Source organism: Jaculus jaculus, chromosome 11 (genome assembly GCF_020740685.1).
Source record: "Jaculus jaculus isolate mJacJac1 chromosome 11, mJacJac1.mat.Y.cur, whole genome shotgun sequence".
Classification (NCBI taxonomy): domain Eukaryota; kingdom Metazoa; phylum Chordata; class Mammalia; order Rodentia; family Dipodidae; genus Jaculus; species Jaculus jaculus.
In genome coordinates, this window is record NC_059112.1 from 23871068 (window position 1) to 23898186 (window position 27119).

The 27119-nt window shown below is 42.6% G+C and overlaps 1 protein-coding gene across 10 annotated transcripts in view; it reads left to right on the forward strand.

The window, feature by feature from the left end:
• Apbb2 (amyloid beta precursor protein binding family B member 2) overlaps positions 1 to 27119 on the forward strand; it is a 363904-nt gene that overhangs the window by 54952 nt on the left and 281833 nt on the right. For all 10 annotated transcript variants that reach the window (XM_045161203.1, XM_045161206.1, XM_045161207.1 and 7 more), the window contains one exon: positions 1985 to 2084. The gene's annotated coding sequence lies outside the window, so the exon portion shown is untranslated. The remainder of the gene's footprint in view (positions 1 to 1984; positions 2085 to 27119) is intronic.

The window sequence follows — 27119 nt, forward strand, 5'->3', positions numbered from 1 at the left end:
TCGAACCGGGGTCCTTAGGCTTCACAGGCAAGCGCTTAACCGCTAAGCCATCTCTCCAGCCCCTGTCTGCAATTTCTTGCAGTGAAGTCATTGAAGTCAATGAAAGCAGCTGCGCGTAACCAGTTCTCCTGGAGCACACCAGTGTTGTAGCAGAGCCCAGGGTCCTGCAGGAGACAGTGATGTTAAGGGCATAGTTGACAGATGCAATTCAGTTAATACAGTAAAACCCAAAGAACAATTTGGCACCATAATAAGCAGCATATAAATGTTGGAAAAATAACCATAGTAATAAAAAGTAATGCTTGGGCTGAAGAGATGGCTTTAGCCGTTAAGACACTTGCCTGCGAAACCTAAGGACCCAGGTGTGCACATTCATTATCTCTCTCTAATAAATAAATATAAAACATGAAAACGTGATGCTTACTGGTGTTTATGGGGTTGAGTTTCCTATAACAGTGCTTCCCATTTCTTCCTTACTGACTGACTTGTCAACATCTTGTGGCTTGGAAATGAGTTTATGACGCTTCTTAAAAATCCATCTAGCTGGGCGTGGTGGCGCATGCCTTTAATCCCAGCATTTAGGAGGCAGAGGTACGTGGATCACCGTGAGTTCGAGGCCACCCTGAGACTGCATAGTGAATTCCAGGTCAGCCTCAGCTAGAGTGAGACCCTACCTCGAAAAACTAAAAACTAAAACTAAAAACTAAAAAAATAAAATAAAATAAAAAATAAAAATCCATTTAATGCAAGGCTTTGAATGTGAGAGCCTGAGAGGTGTCCAGATTTTAGGTGATAAGTTACCTGTGGTATCTGCTTAATCTGTGCAAACTAGATCATCTTACAAAAGAGTTCCTACCATTGTATCCATCTGTATAATTGAAAAAGAGGGTGACTTATGTGCTAAGTGAGGTTTAGTCATTGGGCAGGATTCTTAGGTTTTCAGTTTCCTTAGGAGAGAGAGAAAAAAAAATTAAGACTATCATTTTCCATTTCTCCCTGCAAAAAAATGAAGTCTGCTCTACTCCAGGCACCTTAGAAGTCACTGGATCACTTTCGATCACTTTCTTTAGGTGGTCGCTGCCTGTTTACAATCACCTGTGTTCATGAGTTGAGCGCATATTTGAAGGGGCGGGCCCCTGGCCCCAGTGATCTCAGACCTTTCTGCTGCTCCAGGCACAATATAATTAGAAGTACAGCTCCTCCACCGGTTTATTTTACATCACTCCTTGAGAGAAAGACATTAAAAAATTTTTTGTTTTTATTTCTATTTATTTCAGAGCAATAGAGAGAGAAGAGAGAGAAAGAATGGGTGCATCAGGGCCTTCAGCCACTGCAAATGAACTCCAGTTGCATGCACCACCTTGTGCATCTGGCTTACGTGGGTCATGGGGAATCGAGCCTCAAACTGGGGTCCTTAGGCTTCACAGGCAAGCGCTTAACCTCTAAACCATCTCTCCAACCCCATTTTTAAAAAATATTTTTTGTCCATTATTTATTTATTTATTTGAGAGTGACAGACACAGAGAGAAAGACAGATAGAGGGAGAGAGAGAATGGGCGCGCCAGGGCTTCCAGCCTCTGCAAGTGAACTCCAGACGCGTGCGCCCCCTTGTGCATCTGGCTAATGTGGGACCTGGGGAACCGAGCCTCGAACCGGGGTCCTTAGGCTTCACAGGCAAGCGCTTAACCGCTAAGCCATCTCTCCAGCCCCATTTTTTTTTTTTAACATGGTTGTGAAGAAGCCTTGCAAGAATCTTACTTTAGGAACTTTAATAAGGTGGCAGATCAAAATGCCACCTCAATTTAGAAGGCCTTGCTAGTATACTGTGAGCAAAAACTGGCCTGCGCTTCTCGTAAGTCAGGCGTTCCAATGAAATCTTTATTTTAATTATGCTACAGATACTGTGAATAGCAATGGGATAGTTGGAGCTTTCATTTCTCATCTGACTTTGCATTTTATATTTTTGTCTTTCCACATTTTCTAGGTATACTTGGGCTGCCTGACTTTCCTGTGTTGATTAATTAACCGGCGGGGGGGGAGAAGAGAGCTTGCCTTCTGACCTTTGTACCAAAGATCTGGGAAAAGTGAGTAATTTTTAACTTACATTTTTGAATTCTATAATAGTTCTCTTAGAAAGTTAACTGTTATTGGTCTGTGGCTTTTCTGCTCTTGTTCCTGGCTTAATGAATGGTATGTGATAAGATGGTAAGACGTGGCGTATCAGTCACTTTCTGGTTGGGGGAACACAATTCCCTACCAGAAGCAGCTTGTGGATGGGAAATGGTTTAATTTGGCTCACAGTTTTTTTTTTTTTGTTTTGTTTTGTTTTTAATGGTTTTTCGTGGTAGGGTTTCACTCTAGCCCAGGCTGACCTGGCATTCACTATGTAGTCTCAGGGTGGCCTTGAACTCACAGTGATCCTCCTACCTCTGGCGTGCGCCACCATGCCCGGCTGGCTCACAGGTGTTTTTTTTTTAATTTTATTTATTTGAGAGACCAAGAGAGGGAAAGAGGCAGAGAAAGAGAGAGAGAGAAAGGGCACACCAGGGCCTCCAGCCACTGCAAAAGAACTCCAGACACATGCGCCACCTTATGTATCTGGCTTATGTGGGTCCTTGAGAATCGAACAGAGGTCCTTTGGCTTTGCAGGCAAACGCCTTAACCGCTAAGCCATCTTTTTTTTTTTTTTTAAAAATTTTTATTTATTTATTTATTTGAGAGCGACAGACAGAGAGAGAAAGAGGCAGATATATATATAGAGAGAATGGGCGTGCCAGGGCCTCCAGCCACTGCAAATGAACGCCAGATGCGTGCGCCCCCTTGTGCATCTGGCTAACGTGGGACCTGGGGAACCGAGCCTCGAACCGGGGTCCTTAGGGTTCACAGGCAAGCGTTTAACCACTAAGCCATCTCTCCAGCCCCCACTAAGCCATCTTTGATGGGAAGGGTCATCATGGCGAAGTCATGGCCGAGCAGTGAGAAGCATGCCACCACTGACTAGAGTCAGGAAGCGGGGAGATTACAGCGTGGGGGGCTGGGCTCACACCTCACGGCCTGCACCCAGTGATAAACGTCTTCCAGCAAGGTTCTAACTTCTAAAGGTTCTGCAGTCTTCCCCAACAGTGCCCCCAGCAGCTGGGGACCAAGTATTTAAACGTATGAGTCTATGGGGGTATTTTATATTCACACTACCACACATGGTATGACAGAAAAGTGAAGCCGGGTGTGGTGGCACACGCCTTTAATCCCAGCACTCGGGAGGCAGAGGTAGGAGGATCGCTGTGAGTTCGAGACCACCCTGAGATGACAGAGTTAATTCCAGGTCAGCCTGGACCAGAGTGAGACCCTCCCTCGAAAAACCAAAAAAAAAAAAAAAAAAGAAGAAGAAGAAAGAAACGTGAGCCTAGTTGCTTGTTGCTTGAGTCCTTGGACTTACGGGTTATTTGGTGCTGGACCTCGAGAACAGGAATGAAGTGTGCTTGGCTCCTCTCTTGTCTGGACAGGAAAGCGAGACATGACCCACTTGTTAATAAATTCTTCATGTAACTTGGTCTTGGAAGAATTGAAGAATCTTTCCATTTTCCTGTTTTACAACTTTTTTAAAGGTACCTTGACATTTTAATTGAGATGTCTATTATAAATGTGTTTGCTTTGTTTTGAAAGAACTGTTTGGGACCAGAAAGTTCCATTTCATTCCTTAATCTTTTTTTTTTTTTTTTTTTTTTTTTGGTGTTTCAAGGTAGGGGCTCACTCTAGCCCAGGCTGACCTGGAATTCACTATGTAGTCTCAGGGTGGCCTCGAACTCACAGCGATCCTCCTACCTCACCTCCTGAGTGCTGGCATTAAAGGCGTGCACCACCACACCCGACTCCTTAATCTTTTTGAAACGGCAAAATGGGCCTTAAAATCAGGCCAGTCTGCTTTTTGTGGTGATGTTTCAAAGTGGGACCAAATACCTGTGTAATGAGGGATACAAAACAAAAGACTCAGGCACGTGCCTGAATGTCTGTGCACACACACATGCATGAATGCACACACGTATCTTCTCTGGCATGTTCCAGAAATAACATTAATAATAGCAACTCTTTCCCCATTAAGTGACTAGATAATTTTGTAACTTGCATATAACCTTGTGTGAAACAGCTTCTCTGCTTCTCACAGTACACAGGAGCTAGTTAAAACCTATTTTGGGAAAAAACAACAGAAAAGAACTTTAGAAGTCCTATAGACACATAAGCAATGAGATCAAATTGCATAGATTATTATGTTTACTAAAATTTAATTATAATTGAATTGTTTACTATATTTAATGATGCTAAGGTAAGAGTCTTCAATTAAGAAACTGATTTAAAGATTTATATTAAAAAAGTATACATGTTTCTCTCTCTCTCTCTCTCTCTCTCTCTCTCTATATATATATATATATATATATATATATATATGCACTGCATATACATGTGGATATAAATTCTGGGGGAGGGTTCTAAAATAAAATTGATTGGAAAGCAAGGACTTTGAAAATTTTCAGCAAAAACAACTTTTTGGTTATAGTGAAGTATTTTCAGTAGTGAAATAATGTTAGTGGAATTTAGAAAATATAGAAGTTCATTTGTTTGCATTTTGTTTTCTTAAAACAAAGGAAATCCTTGGTTATTTTTATTCCTTCTTGGAATAATATTTGAAAGAGGATTATGTTGATTGAGGACAACAATGTATTCACAGAAGGTACATGAAAAGAGTAAAAGATGAATTTTTCAGGGTGTCTGGATCCAGATATTTGCCATGGTGTTTAGGTTAGAAACACTGCAGCCTTAGCAAGAAAGCTACTTACACTAGCTTTTAAATAATTGAGCATTTCTTTAAAATCTAAAATCTCCCTCTTGGGATACATTGTGATATTTCTGTGAAAATTAAATTACGCTATATTTCCATTTTGTAGAGGCATGGCGTCTGTAGTTTTCTTTATAAAGACAAGCTAACGGCAGCTCCTGTGTTACCAGAGGAGTCAAGTCAAAAGGATCCCTGCTTACTCGAGTTGATGTTATAATGGATATTTGTATGCATGAAAGGATGTTCATAGTTTAAAAAGAAAAGCAAGGGCTGGAGAGATTGCTTAGTGGTTAAGGTGCTTACCTGCAAAGCCAAAAATTGCCCAGGTTCTATTCTCCAGGACCCACGTAAGCCAGATGTACAAGGTGGCACATGTGTCTGGAGTTCGTTTACAATGGTTGAAGGCCCTGGTGTGCCCATTCTCTCTGTGTATTTGCCTCTGTCACTGTCTCACTCTCAAATAAGTAGAAATAAATTAAAAAAAAAATTTAAAGGGCTGGAGGGATGGCTTAGCAGTTAAGGTATTTTCCTGCAAAGCCAAAGGACCGAGGTTCAATTCCCCAGGATCCACGTTAACCAGATGCACAAGGGGGCACATGTGTCTGGAGTTCATCTGCAGTGGCTGGAGGTCCTGGTGTGCCCATTCTCTCTCTCTCTCCCTCTCCCTCTTTCTTTGTCAAATAAATAAATAAATAATTTTTAAAAATTTTTTAAAAAAGAAAAGCAAAACAAAAATAACAACCGAAAGAAGGCTGTAACGCAAAAGTGTTAGCCTCGATGACCCAGTTATGTGGACGTTAAAGTAAAGGAAGAAAAGAGGAAGAAGTTGCTTTTGAATTTTATTGAAGTTCTGAGAATCTTTCTGAGCGTTATTTGGAAACTATAAAGGATACTTGAGTGTTTGTTGGCTTCTTATGGAAAAAGCAGGCATGCCATTTTAAAGAAAACTTGGCACCCCAAACACCTCCCCCCAACCCTTCTCTCTAACCTCTTCCTGTTGTTAACATGTCTTAATCACGTATGTATGTATTTCTCTATCTTTTTTGTTTAGCTGAGCATAATGCTGCATGGCTGAAATCCCCTAATTCAGGAGGCTAAGGCAGAAGGATTACAGAGTTCAAGACCAACTTGGGCTGCATAGAGCGGTCCTGCCACAAAACAACAGCAACAAACTCAAAACAAACGGTTGGCCTGGGGAGATGACCCAGTGGTTACAGGTACTTGCTTGCAAAGCCTGCTAGCCTGGGTTTGGGTCCCCAGTTTGTATGTAAAGCCCGGTACACGAAATGGTCATGGGTCTGGAGTTTGTATGCATCCATTCACCCCTTAATAAATAAATGGAAATCTTTTTAAAAAACACAAAGTCTTCCTTGTTTTGAGGTAGATTTCTGGGAACTTGGGCATGTCACTGTAAGAAAATGGATATGCATCTTTAAAAAAATCAGTCATGATTTGTTTGAAGAGAAGTAAAACAAATGTATTTTATTATCCTATTCAACACAAAGATACTTGGGTTTACGTTAATACTAGAAAAGTACTGTGTGCTGCACGTTGTTTAAGAACCCATATTTTCTGCTAAGCCATAATGAGTAATGAATATCCATGCTAATGAGTGCTTACAGGATGGTTTAAAAAAATTTAAATCTTATTTTAGACAGAACGGGAGGGGGAGAGAGAGAGAGAGAGAGAGAGAGGGAGGGAGGGAGGGAGGGAGGGAGGGAGGGAGGGAGGGAGAGAGAATTGACACATCAGGGCCTCCACCACTGAACTCCAGACACTTGCGCCACCTAGTGGGCATGTGCGACCTTGCATTTGTCTCACCTTTGTGCATCTGGCTAACAGAGGTTCTGGGGAGTAGATCCTGGGTCCTTAGGCTTCGCAGGCAAGTGCCTTAACCACTAAACTATCTCTTCAGCCCCATTTAAAAAGACTTTGTTTATTTATTTGAGAGAGTGAAAGACACACACGGAGAGGGAGAGGGAGAGAGGGAGATAGAGAGCAAGGATGAGCATGCCAGGGCCCCTAGCCACTGCAGACGAACTCCAGACACATGTTCCACCTTGTGTATCTGGCTTACATGAGTACTGGGTTCTTAGGCTTTGTAGGCAAGCGCCTTAACGGCTAAGCCATCTCTCCAGCCCTACAGCATCATTTTTATGAAAGAGAACAAGTGGATCTTAGCATTTGTTTGCTTTAAAGCTATCTTGGCCTTCTGAGAGGAGTACAGTTATGTGAATTACATAGGTTTTTCATCCGAACAGAGAGTAGCATTTGTTTTCTTTATCTCCCCAGTGTTTACATTTACGGTAACCACAGGGACAGACTGGGGGGCTTATGGGGCTGAGTGTGTGTTCAGAATTATTTCACTGGATGATAGCTATGACGTTCAACACTGCATGCTCTGCGGTCTCTTCCGTGTATTCTGAGTATGTATTACATACTTCTACCCACCTGACTTAATATTTCTGTGTCTAAGTTGGGATTCTACCAGTGTAGAACTATGAAACATTTGAAGCTTTGGAATATAATTTATTATACTTTTTAAAATCATTTTATTTATTTGCAAATTGACAGACAGAGAGAATGTGCACACCAGGGCCTCCAGCCATGTAAGTGAATTCCATATTCATATGCCACTTTGTACAGCTGGCTTCATGTGGGTACTAGGGAATCCAACCTGGGTCATTAGGTTTTAAATGATTTTATTTCATTTTTTATTATTTTATTTTTTTTTAAGATTTTTAATATATTTTATTATTTATTTATTTGACAGAGAAAGAGGGAGAGAGAGAGAGGGAGGGAGAGAATGGGTATGCCAGGGCCTTCAGCCACTGCAAACAAACTCCAGATGCATACATCCCTTGTGCATCTGGCTAATGTGGGTCCTGGGGAATCGAACCTGGGTCCTCTGGCTTTGCAGGCAAATGCCTTAACCGCTAAGCCAGCCCTCCAGCCCTTTATTTTATTTTTGAAAGAGAGAGAGAAGTGGAATACCAGGGCCTCAGCCACCGCAATTGCACTCTAGATGCTTGTGCCAGCTAGAGAGCGTATTCAGCCTTGCTCTTTCCTCACCTTTATGTGTTTGGCTTACATGGGATCTGGAGAGTTGAACGTGGTTCCTTAGGCTTCTCAAGCAAGCTCTTTAACCACTAAAACATCTCTCCAGCCCTTAAATTGTTTTTTAATTTATTTGTAAGCAGAAAGAGATAGAAGAGAGTACATGAGGGGGGGAGGAGGGAGAAAGAGAGCGAGAGCGAGCGAGTGAGCGAGCGAGCGAGAGAGAGAGAGAGAGAGAGAGAATGAGAACGGGTGCCCTAGGGCTTCCAGCTGCTGCAAACCAACTCCAGATGCATGTGCCCCCTTGTGCATCTGGCTCACGTGGATCCTGGAGAATCAACCGAGATCCTTTGGCTTTGCAAGCAAACGCCTTAACCGCTAAGCCATCTCTCCAGCCCTGAAAATCTTTATCTACATGGGAGCTATGTAGGGAGGACAGAGGTGACAGCACCTATTGCTGTGGGATCATGCCATGTTCATCATCGGATAACCGCGTGCTCTCTAAAAGCCAGAGTCCCTGATAGTGTAAGGTGGGCACCTCCTCCTCCAGGCTCCAGCGCTGCAGCAGAGCAGGACGTGATGGTCTTGAAGTGGATGGAAAACGCGACGGAGATCAATGATGCTTTTGGGCTTTGGGAATGGGGGTTCTTTCATCTCCCAGGGGAGCAGCAGTAAGCTGAGAAAGGAAACCAGCCCCTAAGGAGAGTCCCTATCTGGGCTTCTGTTACTGGAAAAGAGGAAGGGAAGGAACTCTAAATAGCTCTGCGGGCTCTGAAGACAGTGTTCAGGTGTTCTAGAAATAGAAGCCACAGAGCTTAGTATTCCCACCGGCCACTGTTGGGCCTGAAGGAGGAGGGAGACGGTGAGGCAACAGTGTGGCTCAGAGAACATTGCAACGCAGCAAACAGCCAGTTTTCTCCCTCAAGTTTAAATTTGCACAGAAAGTCATGTTTTTCCCTTTTGAGATTTTTTTTTCCCCCCATCTCCGATTGTTGGAAGAGCAGGCATCATCGGATGGAATCACTGTGTAGACAAAATCTTACTCTCGTAGTTCGTGGCAGCTTAGCTTGGCACTTTAAAGGCAATCTTGGCTATGCATTCTTGACCATGGAAAGCAGGAGCTGTCAAAAAATGTGGAGTATAAAAAGCACCTTCAGGCTGCCTTCCACTACTGTGTGATTCTTGGGAAAAAAAGCTCCCTGTGGGCATTAAGCAGGTAATCCTTTAATACTTTCCTAAGGAAAATAAGATTGGCTTGTATAATTTTCCTTTCCCTTGTGAACTAATTGTTGTTTTCTTGTATTTAAAGGCAGATACTTAAGTCTTTCTTTGATGTTGATGGGGGGGCTGACCCCAGCTGCGTATTGTGGCCCTAGATGCACGTCTGTTGCTTGAATGAGGATGTGTTTTGGCAAATTAGATCTTGATGATGACAATTTGACTGAAGCTAGGAACAGAACGGTGGCGGATGATTTCACTCAGCAAGGTTTCCTGTGGCCCTTGCGTGAAGTGTTTTCAAGTCTCACAAACACCACAAAACCTTGCAAACTGTATACAATTTATTACTAAGAAAAAAAGGCACTGAATGTGATTAGGACACATGCTCCAGGTTACAGTGCTTGGGGATTGGATCTAGGTTTTTGCTTGGCCTCGAGGCCACTGCTATAATGGGGCTGCCTTTTAGTTGGAGAATAATCAATAGGGCCAAGCTCTTGAGGGACTTGGGTCAAGAACAAAACTCCAGTTAACAACAGCCACTCATTTGCTCATGTTCCGAACAGGTATTTATTGAGTGACTGCTTTGTGCCAGGTGCTCTGTAAGGTGGTGTTAATTCAGTGATAGGCAGGGCACAGTTGGTCTCTCCGTAACCCCAAGGGGGAAAGAGGGTTGGTTGCATAATATGGCCTATGACATGTCATGCCCCCACAAAAGGCCACAGTGTCTTAGTCAGGGAAGTGTATTGTTAGTGTTGAAAAAAATATTTATTTAATCCCAGCACTTGGGAGGCAGAAGTTGGAGGATTGCTGTGAGTTCGAGGCCACCTTGAGAGTACAGACTGATTTCCAGGTCAGCCTGGGCTAGATGGAGATCCCACCTCTAAATAAATAAATAAATAAATAAATAAATGAATGAATGAATGAATGAATGAATGAATGAATGAATGCATGCATGCATACATACATACATACCCCACCCCCTATATATGTATATATAGAGACCAGTTTTCTGGTACAGTCCTCTAGCTGTGTTTGTTCTTCTGTTGTTTTTTGTTGTTGTTGTTGTTGTTTGTTTTGTTTTTTAGTGAAGGACAGAGGGAGGGAGGGAGTGAATTGGTATACCGGTGCCTCCAGCCACTGCAGTTGCACTCCAGACACATGCACCACCTTGTGCACATGTGTGACCTTATGAGCATGCATAACCTTGTGCGTCTGGCTTATGTGGATTCTGGGGAGTCGAACCTGGGTCCTAAGGTTTTTCAGGCAGGCACCTTAACCGCCAAGCCATCTTTGATAATGCCCTCTTTTAGAACTTTAGTACCAGAAGCATCCTGGTTTTCATGATATGACCACTGTGCTAACAAAGGAATTTTGTCACATTCTATTTCTTTTCTTTTTTTTTTTTTAATTTTTTTTTTCAATTATTTATTTATTTATTTATTTGAGAGCAACAGACACAGAGAGAAAGACAGATAGAGGGAGAGAGAGAGAATGGGCGCGCCAGGGCTTCCAGCCTTTGCAAACGAACTCCAGATGCGTGCGCCCCCTTGTGCATCTGGCTAACGTGGGACCTGGGGAACCGAGCCTCGAACCAGGGTCCTTAGGCTTCACAGGCAAGCGCTTAAACGCTAAGCCATCTCTCCAGCCCCTATTTCTTTTTAAAAAAGAAATCTTTATAGCATTCAGGCTTAGATGAATAACCTTAATGGGAATGTATTATCAGTGCAATGACATTACACTCAGGTCTGATATTATAATGTAGAAAAAGGAAAAAGGCACAGTAATATTTTAAAAGAGTTGATTGTAGAGAGAAATTAATATTTTTTAAAAGTACTTTAATTACGATTGGTTACTGGCTCACAAGGGTATTTAGGATGACGGGTCGCTTTTAGGGCCTCACATCGCTTTCCAGAAAAATCTTACTGCTGGGTTTAATTTACTTGTAATGGTTCCATAGCAGCAATTATTTAATTCAAATGCATGTTTATTTAATTTCTAAGTAGAAAGTAAAATAAATAATTTCTTAGAACAAAGGTTTGTGAGGCTTAAAGTTAAGCCCGGAGGGAAAATTGTTAAGTTTGAACTTTTCCCCTGAATGTTAATGTCAATGTTATCTTTAGATATAAATTGTCGCAATACTTTAGTCAAGTGAAATATTCACGTAGTGACTCCAAGGGCATTAATAGAATGTATGTCGCAGTTTTTCTCTTTTTTAAATGGGGTTAAATTGACTTTATATGTTATATACGTGGATTTGAAAATGCGAAATAGTGTTTCATCTTAGGTAACAGCTTTTGAACAATTCGGATAATGCTTGACAGTAATTGCAGTATGAACTTTAGTGTTGAGGTAAAATTGTGCTTCTGATCAGTATTTTCCATCTTCATATCATACAAGACAGTGATGAATTTACCTTGAGCTCACATCACTTACTTGTTCCCTGCAGTATTATCTTTCAAAGGAAAGCAGACGTTCTGAATAGTGGGGCATTTTCTAAATAATTGTAAACTGTTGTTGATGTTGAAATTAAATCCTGGAGCGGCTGGGTGTGGTGGCGCTCGCCTTTAATCCCAGCACTTGGGAGGCAGAGGTAGGAGGATCACTGTGAGTTCAAGGCCACCCTGAGACTACACAGTTAATTCCAGGTCAGCAGGACCAGAGTGAGACCCTACCTCAAAAAAAAAAAAAAAAAAAAAAAAAAAAAAAAAAAAAAAAAAATCCTGGAGCGGCTACCGGGGAATGAGTCCTTTGTCTGAGCCTCAATTTCCTAGCCTATAAAATGAAACCACTAATATCTACTGCTGGTTTATTAATGGGATGTGAAAAATTCACCAAATTTTGGATGAATGCTACAGGTACGTAACAGAAAGGCTAGTGGTCTCCCAGGCCCAGAAGTGGATGATAGACTGAGGAGGAAGAGCTTTGTGAGTGGGACTCAAAATAGCTCATACACAGGGCTGGAGAGATGGCTTAGTGGTTAAGCGCTTGCCTGTGAAGCCTAAGGACCCCGGTTCGAGGCTCGGTTCCCCAGGTCCCACATTAGCCAGATGCACAAGGGGGCGCACGCGTCTGGAGTTCGTTTGCAGAGGCTGGAAGCCCTGGCGCGCCCATTCTCTCTCTCTCCCTCTATCTGTCTTTCTCTCTGTGTCTGTCGCCCTCAAATAAATAATAAAAAATTTAAAAAAATATTTAAAAAAATAGCTCATACACAGTGTCTAGTGCTCTGACTGGGTCTGTCAGTATTGTGGATGGTCAGCATGTCACCTCCCCCACCCACCTTGAACATCACTCTGTCTTGTCAATTTCCAGAAGTCTCACTAGCCTCTGGTGGCTTGCAAGGAAACCCATGGCATCTCATGGTTAAGACTGAAAGTTCTTCCCTTGAGACCTTCGGGAAAAGAAGCACCCTCATGTGATGAGGGGAGCCTGTTGTCTGTGCTTTGGCACCTGTTCCAAAGGATTCCCTTCCCTTTGAGGCCGCCAGTGTTCTGGGGACTCCACGTTCCCCTGTTTCATTCTAGTCTTCGTCTGGAAACACGCCATCAGTTCCCATTGGGTTTATGATGGAACAAAATTTGGAGAAGTCCTATAAAATTGACTGTTAGACATGGCTGGCTACATCTATCCTCTGTGCGTCCCTTACAAAGCTTGGCTGTCCGGGCTCCACGTACAGAAGTGACAGTCAGAACGTCTAGATGTAGAATACAGATGGCAAAGAGATTGAGGCCAGGGCATGGGGGCGAAGGAGGTTTCCCATCTCCCTGCCAAGTCTCTCCTTGCTGATTCTCATTTCTTATCCAAGGATGATCCACTATTCAGTAAGTCTGTGTCCCGCAGGGAGACCCCTTTCTACATGGAGGAGATGGCAACAGCCATCGACTGTCAAAAAGTCTAGCCTGAGAATGATGATACCAACATAGAATACATTTGTACAAAGTTTCTACTTAATAAAAAAAAAAAAAATAGGAGCTTCCTACGTCAGTCTTTCCTAGGACAGAATTAAATTGATTTAGCCGAAGTGGACATACACTAATATGCTAATGCTCTTCAAGAAACCATGCCGTGAGGACTTACATGAGCAGGAAAAGCAGCATTCCTGGATTCTAGCTCATTGTCTTTTGGGGAAGTCAGGAAAAATGGAGAGTTTGAACACAAAGCTCTGGTTTTGCCATCTTCTTATGTGACTTATGATATCAGGCACTTACTTCTGAGGTCCTCATTTCCTTATCCAGCAAAAAAAAAAAAAAAGTTTCACTTTAACATATTATTTAGGGTCTTTGTAATCAAGACTTGTATGAATTTATATTAATTCCTTAAAGTATTTAATATCATTGGGGCCTGGGTTTGCTTGTGTGACTGGTGATGGTGACTCTCATTTTTATACTGCCTTGGTTTATGGTTGATGGTGTTTGGTAGAAACCCAGGTATCCATTATTGTATAAAGGCCATTCTGCCCATTATTTAATTCTGTGCTGTTATATGTTGGTGTGACTTTGGAGCTCAGGGGTTCACTTGTACTCAGCTTGTAGCAGAATAAGCTCAAGAAGTCTCTGTGATTGTCTCATGCAAAATTTGTGAATTTGACCCATTGTAGCCTTGAATATTAATCTGTTTACAATGTAGAATCCCCCTGTATCCATATAGATAAAGCAGCCTGTGATTTGCCATGTGAAATACGTTCACTTATAAGTCAACTATAAGGGACTATTGATAGCCTTCACATTTATTAAAGGAGAGAACTTATATAGATTTCTCAATTTCTGCAAAAAAAAAAAAAAGAATTTTAAGAGATTTCATTGAATTCATACATTGCATCATATAATATTGTCATTTTCAATATGAGATCTTTTCATTTGTGACCTAAGGCTGCCATTATATTTATTTAACTCTTTCTTAATACTTTATAACCATGATTTAAAAAATTTATTTATTTCAGAGAGAAGGGTGGGAGAGAATGGACATACCAGGGCCTCCAGCTGTTGCAAATGAACTCCAGACACATGTGCCACTTCATGCCTCTGTCTAACGTGGGTCCTCGAGAATTGAACCTAGGTCCTTTGGCTTTGCAGGCAACTGCCTTAACCATTAAGCCATCTCTACAGCCCCCTTTGGACCATGTTTGGTTTTTTTTTTAACATTTTTTTAAAATTTTTATTTATTTGAGAGCGACAGACACAGAAAGAAAGACAGATAGAGGGAGAGAGAGAGAATGGGCGCGCCAGGGCTTCCAGCCTCTGCAAACGAACTCCAGATGCGTGCGCCCTCTTGTGCATCTGGCTAACATGGGACCTGGGGAACCAAGCCTCAAACCGGGGTCCTTAGGCTTCACAGGCAAGCGCTTAACTGCTAAGCCATCTCTCTAGCCCTGGACCATGTTTTAATTGTTTGTAGAATACAAGCTTTTTAGTTTTTTTTTTTTTCTCTCTTTTTGTTTTTTGAGGTAGGGTCTCAGTCTAGCTCAGGTTCACCTTGAATTCACTATGTAGTCTCAGGCTGGCCTTGAACTCACAGTGATCCTCCTACCTCTGCCTCTCAAGTGCTGGGATTAAAGGTGTGCGCCACTGCACTTGGCCTTTTACTTTAAGTTTATTCCTAAATATGTTATTCTTTTTCACACTACTGTAAATGGGTTTGATATCTTCATTCCCTTATTATTATTTTATACAAGTACAACTGACATTTGTGGCCCGATTTTTGTATTCTGCCAGTTTGCTGATTCACTTTTCTAATATATTTTTTCCCCAGTATGTATATGCGTAGAATCCTTAGGATTTCCTGTTTGTAGGATCATAACATTTGCAAATAGGGTCAAGACACTTCTCACCAGTTTGGCGCTTCTGTTTTTTTTTTTTTTTTTCTTGCCTAATTGCTTGGTATTAGACATGTAATGATCTGCTGAAAGAAGTGGTTAAAGCAATATTTTTGTTTTCTTCCTGAGCACAGATGAAGAGCTTCTATTCATACATCACTGAGTGTGCTGCTAACTGTGGCATTTTTATGTATGACTCTATTATATGGAGGTAACTTACTTCTGTACTCACTTCATTGAGCAAATTTTTTTTTAACGGAAAGTGGTTGAATTTTCTCAGCTTCTTTTCTGCATCAATCAAGGTGATCATGTGAGATATTTTTCCTGTTAATGTAATATGTTATGTTGATATTCATATATTGAACCATCTTTGCATTCTAGCAATTAGTCCACCTTGGTCATAGTGTATAATCTTAATGTACTATTGAACTAGTTTCACTGGTATTTTGTGAAGGATATTTTGTATCAATAAGAAGGGCTGGAAGTGTAATTCAGTTGCAGAGTGCTTTCCTAACTTGCATAAAGTCCCTGGGAGGTGTGTGTGTGTGTGTATATACATACATATATATATATATATATATATATATATATATATATATGTATGTATGTATGTATATACACACACACATACATACATACATACATATACATACACACATATGCATAATATATGCACACATACATATATGCACTTATGCTATAATATATATATATATATATAGTATGTGTGTATTTGTTCATAAAAGATTATTGGGGTAATGAAATTATTACAGGATGAGTTTGGAAGTGTTCCTCTTTAGTACCTTGAAATAATTTGGGAAGGATTGGTATTCTTTGAATGTTTGGTAGAATTTATTCATCGAAGTCATATAGTTTCAGGCTTTCATTTGTTGTAACGTTTTTGGTCATAAGTTAATGACCTTATTATTTGGAAATCTGTTCATGTTTTATAGTTCGTCATATACAATCAGTCATTTTCTTTCACGCCTTATTTTTTTATGTTTATTTTTACTTATTTATTTGAGAGTGACAGAGAGAGAAAGAGGCAGAGAGAGAATGAGAATGGGCATGCCAGGGCCTCCAGCTACTGCAAATGAACTCCAGACGCGTGCACCCCCTTATGCATCTGGCTAATGTGGGTCCTGGGGAATCAAGCTTCGAACCAGGGTCCTTAGGCTTCACAGGCAAGCACTTAACTGCTAAGCCATCTCTACAGCCTCATCATGCCTTATTTTTTTATTTCCGTTTTCTGTCTCTTTGCCTAGATAAAGATTTATCAATTCAGTGTATCTCAAATAACCAACTTCACTTTGTTGGCTTTCTTGAAGCTTGGGTTTTATGGTTCTTACTTAGAAATCATTCTTTTCACTAAACAAACTGGTATTATATATAGTTTTTTCATATTGGACTTAATGTATTTTGTCTTTGTAATTGGACAAAAGACTCTCTTGTATTACATATGTAGGCATATGTAAGATTTAAATAATTAGGCATTAAACTCATGGGCTTGACTATTTTTACCTTTGTTTTCTTCTTGAATAGTGCCTGACTTTCCTTGCTCATTGTTACTTATTGATTTGTTGTGATTACTTTCTTGTAGGTAATTTTGTGGTTTGAGTCTGAAATGTCACCCATAGACGCATATGTGAACCTTGTGGTCTCCAGCGGTAGTGCTGTTTTGGGAGATTCTGTGCACTTTAGGAGCTGGGAGGTAGTAGATCATTTGGGGATGATACTTGGTCCCTTCCTGTGGATCTCTTGCTGCTTCTTGTCTTCCATGAGATGATCACCCTCTTGCTGCACATGCTCCCTCCACCATGATGTTCTCAGCCCTCTGGCACCAGTTAAAATTCTTCTGTGAGGTATTTTGATCCTGTGTATATAGAAATAATAGATATGGTCAATGCAGTTTCTCATGATTTGATTGTTTTGTATTTTCTTTATGCTGACCTGGAGACTACATACTGAATTTCAGGTCATTCTGGACTAGAGCAAGACCCTACCTTGAAAAACAAAACTATGTGTATGTGTGTGTGTGTGTGTGTGTGTGTGTGTGTGTGTGTGTATCTATGTATATATGTATGTATGTATATATGTGTATGTATGTATGTATGTATATATATACCTTTGCCAGCTATATTTTAGATCATGGTTAATAACTAGAATATTACAAAGAATTGCAATGATTAAATGCCAAAAAATTAAAAAAAAACCCAAACCCCATGAAAAACCAAACTGCCAATCCAATACATAGAACAATGAATGGAGCAGACAGTTCTTAAGAGAAGAAACAAAAATTGCCAGTAAATATATATTTTTAATTTTTACTTATTTATTTGAGGGAAGAAGAGGGAGAGAGAAAATGGGCATGCCAGGGCCTTCATCCACTGCAAATGAACTCCAGAATGTGCCCCTTTGTGTATCTGGCTTATGTGGGTCCTGGGGAATCAAACTTGGCTCCTTTGGCTTTGTAGGCAAGTGCCTTAACTGCTAAGCCATATCTCCAGCCTGTAAATATATTTTTTAAGTGCACAACATCCATATGCACAAGGGAAATAAAGATTAAAAGTTACTTTGAAATTCTATCTTTACCCAATCACAGTGACTACCATTGAAACAGAAAAAAAGAAACAACAAATGACCGGATGGGGAGATGACTTTTTTGGTACAATCCTGCCGTGTACACATAGCATCGTAAGCTCATTTCTCAGAGCCTACATTAGATCCAATTGCTATGGCCTGAGCCTGCAAATCTAGTGCTGAACAGGTGGCGACGGGGGGATCCCCAGGGCTTGCTGGCCACCTAGTCTAGTCAAATCAGTGAGCTCTAGGTTCAGTGTGAGATTCTGCCTTAAGAAGTAAGGTGGAGGGCTGGAGAGATGGCCTAGCAGTTAAGCGCTTGCCTGTGAAGCCTAAGGACCCCGGTTCGAGGCTCGGTTCCCCAGGTCCCACGTTAGCCAGATGCACAAGGGGGCGCACGCGTCTGGAGTTCGTTTGCAGAGGCTGGAAGCCCTGGCGCGCCCATTCTCTCTCTCTCCCTCTATCTGTCTTTCTCCCTGTGTCTGTCGCTCGCAAATAAATAAATAAAAAATGAACAAAAAATATTAAAAAAAAAAGAAGTAAGGTGGAAAGCAGCTGAGGAGGACATCCAACATCTACCTCTGGTGTGCATGTGAGCACGCACACACACACACATATGCACATGCACGCACACACGCGCTTGCGTGTGCTGTGCCTCCTCCCCACAAAACCCAAATGCTGGTGAGGTTATGAGGAAAGAGGAACTCTTACTCACTGCTTGTGGGAACAGAAACTGGTACCGCCATTAGAGAAATCAGTGGAGCTGTTTCTCACAAAAACTGAAAATGGAGCTGGATATATATACCCATGAGGACTCTAGCATATGACGGAGCTATGGCAATGGAATCAGCCTAGATGTCTGTAAACAGGTGAATAGATAATGAAAATCTGGTACATATATGGAATGAAATTTGATTCAGCCATAAGGAAAAATGAACTTATGAAAATTGCATTGGATAAACATTTATTTTATTTTATTTTTTATTTATGAGCATACATGTGTGTATTTGGCATGCCCAGGCCTCCTTGCCTCTGCCAACAAACACCAGACAGATGCATGTATCACTTTCTGCATCTGGCTTATGTGGGTGGCTTGGGAATTGAATCTAGACAGGCATGCTTTATGAGCAAGCATCTATAATGTTGTGAACCGTCTTCCCAGTCCAAAATTAGGAAACTTGTAGGAAAATGCATGGCTCTGGAAATCATTATATTGTCAGGTAGTCCAGATTGAGAAAGACAAACACTACACGTTCTCTCTCATGTGCAGATTCTAGCTTTTGGGTTGTATGGGTGGATATTTGTGGGTGTGTGTGTAGGTACAGGTCATCAAACCAGGTAGGGAAGGACAGGGGGTGAAAAGGTCTTGAAGAAGGGAGGAAGGGTGATACCTGCATGTCATGAACTAGAAAGGGGACTCCTGGGAGTGGAGCAGGGCTGGGGGGGACTTGAATGGAGGTAGAAAGACTAACCAAAAAAATGTGGGGGCTGGAGAGATGGCTTAGCAGTTAGGGCACTTGCCTGCGAAGCCTAAGGACCCAGGTTCGATTCCCCAGTACCCACGTAAGCCAGTTGCACAGGTGGCACATGCATCTGGAGTTCACTTGCAGTGGCTGGAAATCCTGCGTGCCCATTCTTTCTCTCTATTTGCCTTTCTCTCTCTCCCCCTAAATAAGTTTAAAAAAAATGTGGGGGGCTGGAGAAATGGCTTAGCAGTTAAGGCACTTACCTGCAAAGCCAAAGGACCTAGGTTCAATTCCCCAGAACCCACGTAAGCCATATGCACAAGGTGACACAGGCGTCTGGAGTTTGTCTGGCACACCTATTCTCTCTCTCTGTCTGCCTCTTTCTCTCTTCAAATAAATTAATTAAAAATAAATAAGTAAAATTTTTTTTAAAATTGTAGGGCTGGAGAGATGGCTTAGTGGTTAAGGTGCTTGCCTGTGAAGCCTAAGGGCCCTGGTTCAATTCTCCAGGTCCCATGTAAGGCAGATGAACATGGTGATGCAAGTCTGAAGTTCATGTGCAGTATAGAGACCCTGGTGTGCCCATTCTCACTCTCCTCTCTCTCTCTCTCTCTCTGTATTTCTCTAGTAAATAAATAAAAATAATAAAATCTTTTAAAAAAAATTGTGGCTCTAGGCTGCCTGACCACTCCTTGAACCTGCATATTCTGGTGCGCTTCCCTCATCCTGATCCAGTCCCTGGTCCCTACTGCCACATGGGTTCTTGTTCTCTTCTCTTAAAATTATTTATGAGAGAGAGAGAGAGAGAGAGAGAGAGAGAGGGAGGGAGGGAAGGAAGGAGGGAGGGAGGGAGAGAATGGACTCATCAGGGCCTCCAGCCACTGCAAGCGAACTCCAGATGCCTGCACCACCTCATGTATCTGGCTTATGTGGGTTCTGCGGAAACAAACCTGGGTCCTTTGGCTTTGCAGGCAAGAGCCTTAACCACTGAACCCTGTCTCTAGCCTCCACATGGGCTCTTTACCCCCTCCTGCCCTCCACATGGCGGGAGCGCTCTGTGTTTTCTTTCCTTTCTAATTCTCTTTTTACTGTTTTTCCAGGCCCCTCATACCACATGGGTGTATTCATTTCCCTTCCCTTGGTTCTATACTTCCTTCAATAAATACAATAATTTAATAATTATCCTTCTCAGGTTTACCTAGGGTTTGGGGTTCAAGGACTCTATTCTGGATCCCCTAACACCCCATTTCATATTGGCGACTCTTGCAGGACTAGTGAAGGATAATTATTATATCTGGAGAGGGAATGGGACGATTGGGCACTTTCCGTTTTTCCACCTGCCTGTCTTTTAAATTCAGATTCTGCCTGGGACTGATGTGTGGCTTTCTGTGCCCTTCTTGGATCTATGACCATTGCTGTGGACTCAGAACTCAATTGTGCTCTGGATGGGTGAGACCCCCAGACACGCTAAGCTCCAGAGCTTGTTCTGCCAGAGCTGAAGGAGAGAGACCTACAAGAAAGCAGGAAGGGGTGAAGACCACCCAGAAAACCAAATTGGGGTCGTTGATAGGTTTTGAATGGGGTGTTAAGCTAACCCATGGTGACCTCAAATTTTGGGGCCGAGTTTAACCAGCTGTGATGTCAGGATCAGTTTGAATTCTCCCAGGAATCCTAAATCTAGGAAAGGAAAACTCCTGCGTAAGGAGGGACTTGGGTTTGTAAAGAGCCAAAAACCAGTAGGAGCCATTGACATAGGCACAGCCATGTCTACCTAGAGCTGAACCAGCAGAGCATAGCTTCTCCTTAATTCTTCCTCTTGGATTGTTTGTGCCGACCTGACCTTGTGCAGAAATCAGTGAGTCCACAGCTGCCTCCAGTCCCCCATTCCCATGATTTTTTTAAATTTTGATTTTTATCTTATTTTAGAGAGAGACAGAGATAGAGAGGGAGAGAAAGAGAATTGGCGCACCGGGACCTCAGACACTGCAATCGCTCTCCAGACGCTTGTGCCACCTACTGGGCATGGGCAAACTTGCGCTTGCCTCACCTTTGTGTGTCTGGCTTAGATGGGATCTGGGGAGTCAAACGTGGGTCCTTAAGCTTCACAGGCAAGCCGCTTAACTACTAAGCCACCTCGGAACCCTCCCATGCTTTTTCTATCTATGCTACAAGAAAATCACTGCTGAAGCTTTTCTGTTTGTGTATAAAATAAATCAACAGTGGTTAGGGTGCTGTGGTGTCTCCAGCAGAGCCTGTAGACCACCGGATCCCAGCTTTAACTCTAAAGATACAAACTGTGTATGAAAGTGCCATAATGAAATCTATTACTTTGAACACTAATTTAAAGAATCATCGAATTAATAAAACAGCAGTGTGGGAGCCCAGCATGACTTACTTGGGCCGCTGAAGACTAACTCTTGTGGTAGTGGCCGTTACATATTTTGGGAGTACTGACTGCACAGAAGAGTGTATAATAAAGATGGCCTAACAGTTGATGGAACTTTAATAGCATTTAACCCACGAATATAAATAAAAGCGCAGCAGGGAAGATGGCTCAGCAGTTAAAGTGCTTGCCACACACAAGCATCAGGATCTGACTCTGGATACCTCGCATCCACACAAAAAAAAATGTTGGATGTTGCTGGGTATAGTGGTGCACGCCTTTAATCCCAGCACTCGGGAGGCAGAGGTAGGAGGATCACCATGAGTTTGAGGCCACCCTGAGACTACATGGTGAATTCCAGGTCATCCTGGGCTGCAGTGAGATCCTACCTTGAAAAACAAAAGCAAACGAACAAACAAAAAGTTGGGTGTGGTGGTCCCTGCCTGGAATACCAGCTCTGGGGGAGGCAGAGACAGGGAATCCCTGAAGCTTGTATTGGTGAGCTTTAAGGAAACATTAAGAGAACTGATCATGGATCTCTAATCCACCCACTACATATGGGGTGGATTACACACACACATTATATCTATATCTATATCTATATCTATATCTATATCTATATCTATATCTATATCTATATCTATATCTATATATATCTTTATATCTATATCATCTATATCTATATCTATATCTATATCTATATCATCTATATCTATATCTATATATCTATATCTACATCTATATACACCACATACATATGCAAAACCTTAGTCTTTTAGCCAGGTATGGTAGCACACGCCTTTAATCCCAGCACTTGGGAGGCAGAGGTCAGAGGAGCACAGAGAAGCCACTCTGAGACTACAAAGTGAATTCCAGGTCAGCCTGGGCTAGAGTGAGACCCTACCTCAAAGCTCCCCCCCGCCCCCCACCAAAAAAACCCTATTTTTTTTTTCCTCGGAATGACTTATAGCCTGACTTCTGGGAATGAGGGATTGAGCTCTTGGCAAGTCTTTGTGAAATAACACCGCGGGAAGGGAACATGTGTGCATGCTTGGAGTTTCTCATTTATTTGTAAACCTCCTTTATGGAGTGTGTGGAGTTTCATTGTGCAGTGAACAATGGCTATTCTTCGTCCTGAAAGACGTCCTCAGTTTCCAGAGACCTCAGGCGCCTTAGCGGGGTCGCTTGCTTTCTCTGTGTCCTCATTCCCGTCAGTGTCATTATAATATTGGACTCTCCTATACAACCCTTTTGGTCACACCAGCAGTTCATTCTGAGCTATGGATCTTCCCTTCCAGCAGGGTCTGCAGCCCCTGTGTGGGGTGCGTCTGGGACCTACGCAGATAACGTGGGCTGGGTTCAGCGTCCTCAGACTTGGAAGTGGATGCGCTGTAGTGGCCGATCTGGGGGACGCAGCTTCTCAGCAGCATTGCTGTCTCACAGGCCAACATCAGTCTTCGTGGGCCTTGCATTGCCATGGGTCATTCTGGCCCACTGGTTTCAGACTGCTTCGTCTCCCAGAAAGCTGTGTCCAGACGTCAGGACAAAGAGGACTGCCGTTCCTCAGCCACTGCTGTCCTCGGCCCACTCCCAACAGTAGGAATCAGGAGTATGAGTCCTTGGCCAGAAGTGACAGTGACAACTGTCAGTGACAACTAACTCCCCATCCGCGACCGATGTCACTCACCCCGTCACGCTGTACATGCAGAGGTAGAGCTTGGGATGCGTTTATTAGTAGAGGAAATGAAACCCACTACAGACAAGCCTGTCAAGACTTCTTTAACTCACAACATTCCAGAAACATAGTGTTTTTTAAAAAATATTTATTTGAGAGAGAAAGAGACAAAGAGAGAGGGGGCAGGTAGAGGGGGGGAGAGAATGAGCGTACCAGGGCCTCTAGCCCCTATAAATGGACTCCAGATGCATGTGCCACCTTGTGCATCTGGCTTACGTGGGTCCTGGGGAATCGAGCCTGGGTCCTTTGGCTTTGCGGGCAAATGCCTTAGCTGCTAAGCCATCTCTCCAGCCCTAGAAACATAGTTTTATTTGTATCTAAAAACATGACCTTGGGACTCGAGGGATGGTCCAGTGGTTAAAGGCACTTGCCTGCAAAGCCTGCTGGTCCTGGTTTGCTTTTCTAGCACTCACGTAAAGCCAGAGGCACAGCGGTGCATGCATCTAGAGTTTGTTTGAGGCTCTGTTGACTTTCTCTTTCAAATTATATATATATATATATGTGGCATGACCAAGGAGAAATTGTCCTTGGTTCTGCTCTGGGGTCTATAGAACAACAAACATTTCATTCTTCGCACTACAAGGCAGCCACCCGTGTGTGCGTGTGTGTGTGTGTGTGGGTGTGCGTGTGTGGGTGCACATGTGCGTGCATGCCCGCCCCGGACAGCACATCAGTCAGGCGTCCCACGTAGAAGCCATAAAGACTGGCTGAGGCATCACAGCACAGAGGAACTTTACCGAAAAGCCACTGTGTAGGCTCCAGAATTGGCACAAGTTGAGGAAAAGGGTCCAGAACAAATACAGGCCACACAGCCGGATTCACAGTGCTGGTCATACTACAGGGCGGACCTGCTGTTACTGAACACTAGTCATTGGTGTACTTCGTGACCACCCATGTGGACCAGATGCCAAGTGCCAACTCTGTCACTTCCCCCCTTGTTTCCTTTGGGCAGTGGGTTTTGTTACCGTTGATCTCGTCATGATCAATGCCTGCTTCTGCTGTCACCTCTCTGTGTCGTCAGCTCTAGAGTCCTGGTTTGTGCTGTGGCTGCGAGGGATTCTGGGAAGATGAGTGTCTGGCTTGTTTTGCTTTGAAGTGAAAAATAAGTCCCTCACAAGTCTCACATGGGAAGGGCTTCAAATGCTGCGCATTTTCTGCCCTTTCATCTTGGAGATAGGGACTACCTCTCCTCCCCCCGCCCCCAAGAAGCTACAGGAGGGCTTGGCAGGAGGGGAGGCGATCTCTAAGTGCAGCCAGAGAACTCTGCCAACAAAGGTGGGCAGTCAGCCCTTTGTTATGCGCTGGCATCCTGGGACACCTTTCCCCAGGTGCTTCCTAAAAAAAGCAACAGATGGAAGGATGTGGGCATATCTGACCCCTCATTGTGTTCTTCCAAGTCATAAAATGCACCAAATTGAATTTTAACCATTTGTTAAGATTTACCTGTTTCCTTGTTTATTGTAGACTGTGAAATTTCACATCAGTTTGTCTGTATAGTTGAGGTAATTTATAGGTTTTATTGATTGATTTTTCACCTTAAAATTTTTAAAATTTATTTGACAGCAAGAGAGAGAGAGAGAGAGGCCGACAGAGAGAGAGAGAAAAAGAGAGAGAGAATGGGGCACACTAGGGCCTCCAGCCACTGCAGACAAACTCCAGACCCATGTGTCACCTTGTGCCTCTGGCTTACGTGGGTCCTGGGGAATTGAACTGAGGTCCTTTGGGACCAAGATCCTTTGGTTTTGCAGGCGAATGCCTTAACTGCTAAGCCATCTCTCCAGCCCGATTTTCACCCTTTTTAAAAAAAAATTTATTTATTTATTTGAAAGCGACAGACACAGAGAGAAAGACAGATAGAGGGGGAGAGAGAGAATGGGCGCGCCAGGGCTTCCAGCCTCTGCAAACGAACTCCAGACGCGTGCGCCCCCTTGTGCATCTGGCTTACGTGGGACCTGGGGAACCGAGCCTCGAACCGGGGTCCTTAGGCTTCACAGGCAAGCGCTTAATCGCTAAACCATCTCTCCAGCCCCCTTTTTTTTAATTAAGAAGGAAAAAGGGCATACTTAATAGGTTATCATTTTTAAAAAAAAATTATTTTATTTATTTATTTGTTTGAGAGAGAGATAGAACATGGTCACACCAGGGCCTTTGGCTATTACAAACAAAATCCAGACACTTGCAACACCTTGTGCATCTGGCAGTACTGGGGAATTGAACCTAGGTCCTTTAGCTTTGCTGGCAAGCGCCTTAACTATTAAGCCAACTCTCCAGTCTGATTCTCTCCTTGTAAAAATTCATTTTGTAATTGTAATAATACGTAAATAGCTTGTGGATTTTTGCCCCACTCATTTGTGTTACCATTTCCACTTGTTAAAAGCAGCTCCTTTAAATTCATTTAGTAGCTCCTCTGATAATTAACTTCCACATAGCAAATTCATAGGCATATATTGATATTTCTTGACTTTTTTCTTTGTACTTTTATGTATTATACATTGATTTCCTTTCAAGGATAATTTTATTCTTAAGGGCTTAGATCATTTCTTCTTCTTCTCTTAAACACCCACTTCTTATTCTCCAAGATGTGATTATCTGTTCTCTCTGTTATTTTTCACAGCATGCTGATTTTTTGGCCTTATATTCTATTCATCCAAAATTATTATAGAAGGTCAAACAATGGCTGGTCTTAGATTTTCTACATGTGTTATATGACTATGACATTTTCTTGGATCTCCCTTCTGGCTCTTTACTCTTAAGGCCTTATGCTCAGTGGTTGGCCTAGAATTCCCCCCCTCTAAATGAATGCAGCTCAATTCCATGGAGGAATTGGGAGGTCTTGATTGGTCTGTTCAGTCGATGGGATCTTTTGATTTTGAGCTTTCCAGGAAGGCGCACTGTCCACTTGGTTCTTTAGAAAGTGTGGATGGTGTGATGTGTGTGTGTGTGTGTGTGTGTTTTGTTTTGTTTTTTTTCGAGGTAGGGTCTCACTCTAGCCCAGGCTGACCTGGAATTTACTATGTAATCTCAGGGTGGCCTCCAACTCACGGTGATCTACCTACCTCTGCCTCCCAAATGCTGGGATTAAAGGCGTGCACCACCATGCCTGGTGTGATTTTGTTTTTAAAGTTTTTTTGTTTTATAGTTTTGAAAATTTATTTATTTGCAGCAGAGAGAGGAGGGCGGTGAAAATGAATGAATGGGTGTGTTAGAACTCCAGGCTCATGCGTCACCTTGTGCGTCTGGCTTTACATGGGTTCATAGGCAAGTGCTTAACCACCAAACCATCTCTCCAGCCCCATAATATTAATTTTTAAGAGCTTTCCCCCTCTCACAATATTTCCATTTTATGGCCTCCTGTTCTTTCTTGTTTATAGATGCTATATTCTTTACCCTCTAGGGGTTATTATTAACATGCGTATTTGAAGTTTTCTTCTTATATTGACGCTGTTTTCTTCTGAAGTCACTTTAGACCCTCTATCATATGTCCATTGATTATGTTCTATCACGTTAATGTATATGGAGGTCTTCAGCAGCACAGGTCTACTGGTGGCATTGCCATTGGGTGTTGAGCTCTTTTCAGAAGTCCCCTTGCTTCCAATTACAGTCACTATAGTTCTTTTTTCTTGGGCAATACCCAGGAGGTGAAGTTCTGTCTGCTCAGGGGACAAATTCTGACTGTCTTCTGTCTCCATATGGCATGTGTTTGTTAACCTGTTTCATTGTTATGACAAGGTATCCCACAAGAGCTAGTGAAGTTGGAAGGGTCTGGTTCAGCCTACCACTCGGGGACTGCACCCCATCATGGAGGGAAGGGCATGGAGGGCGGAGGAGTGGGCCTGCTTGTCACAGTTCATCTGCCACCATGGAGAACAGAGTGATGAATGTGGGTGCTCAGCTTGCTTTTTTTTTCTTTCTTTTTTATTCAGTCAGGGACCCCAGGCCATGGAATTGAGCTGCATTCATTTAGAGTGGGTCTTCCTACCTCAATCAATACAATCCAGCAAGGCCCTCATAGATCTGTCCAGAGGTTCACTCCCATGACA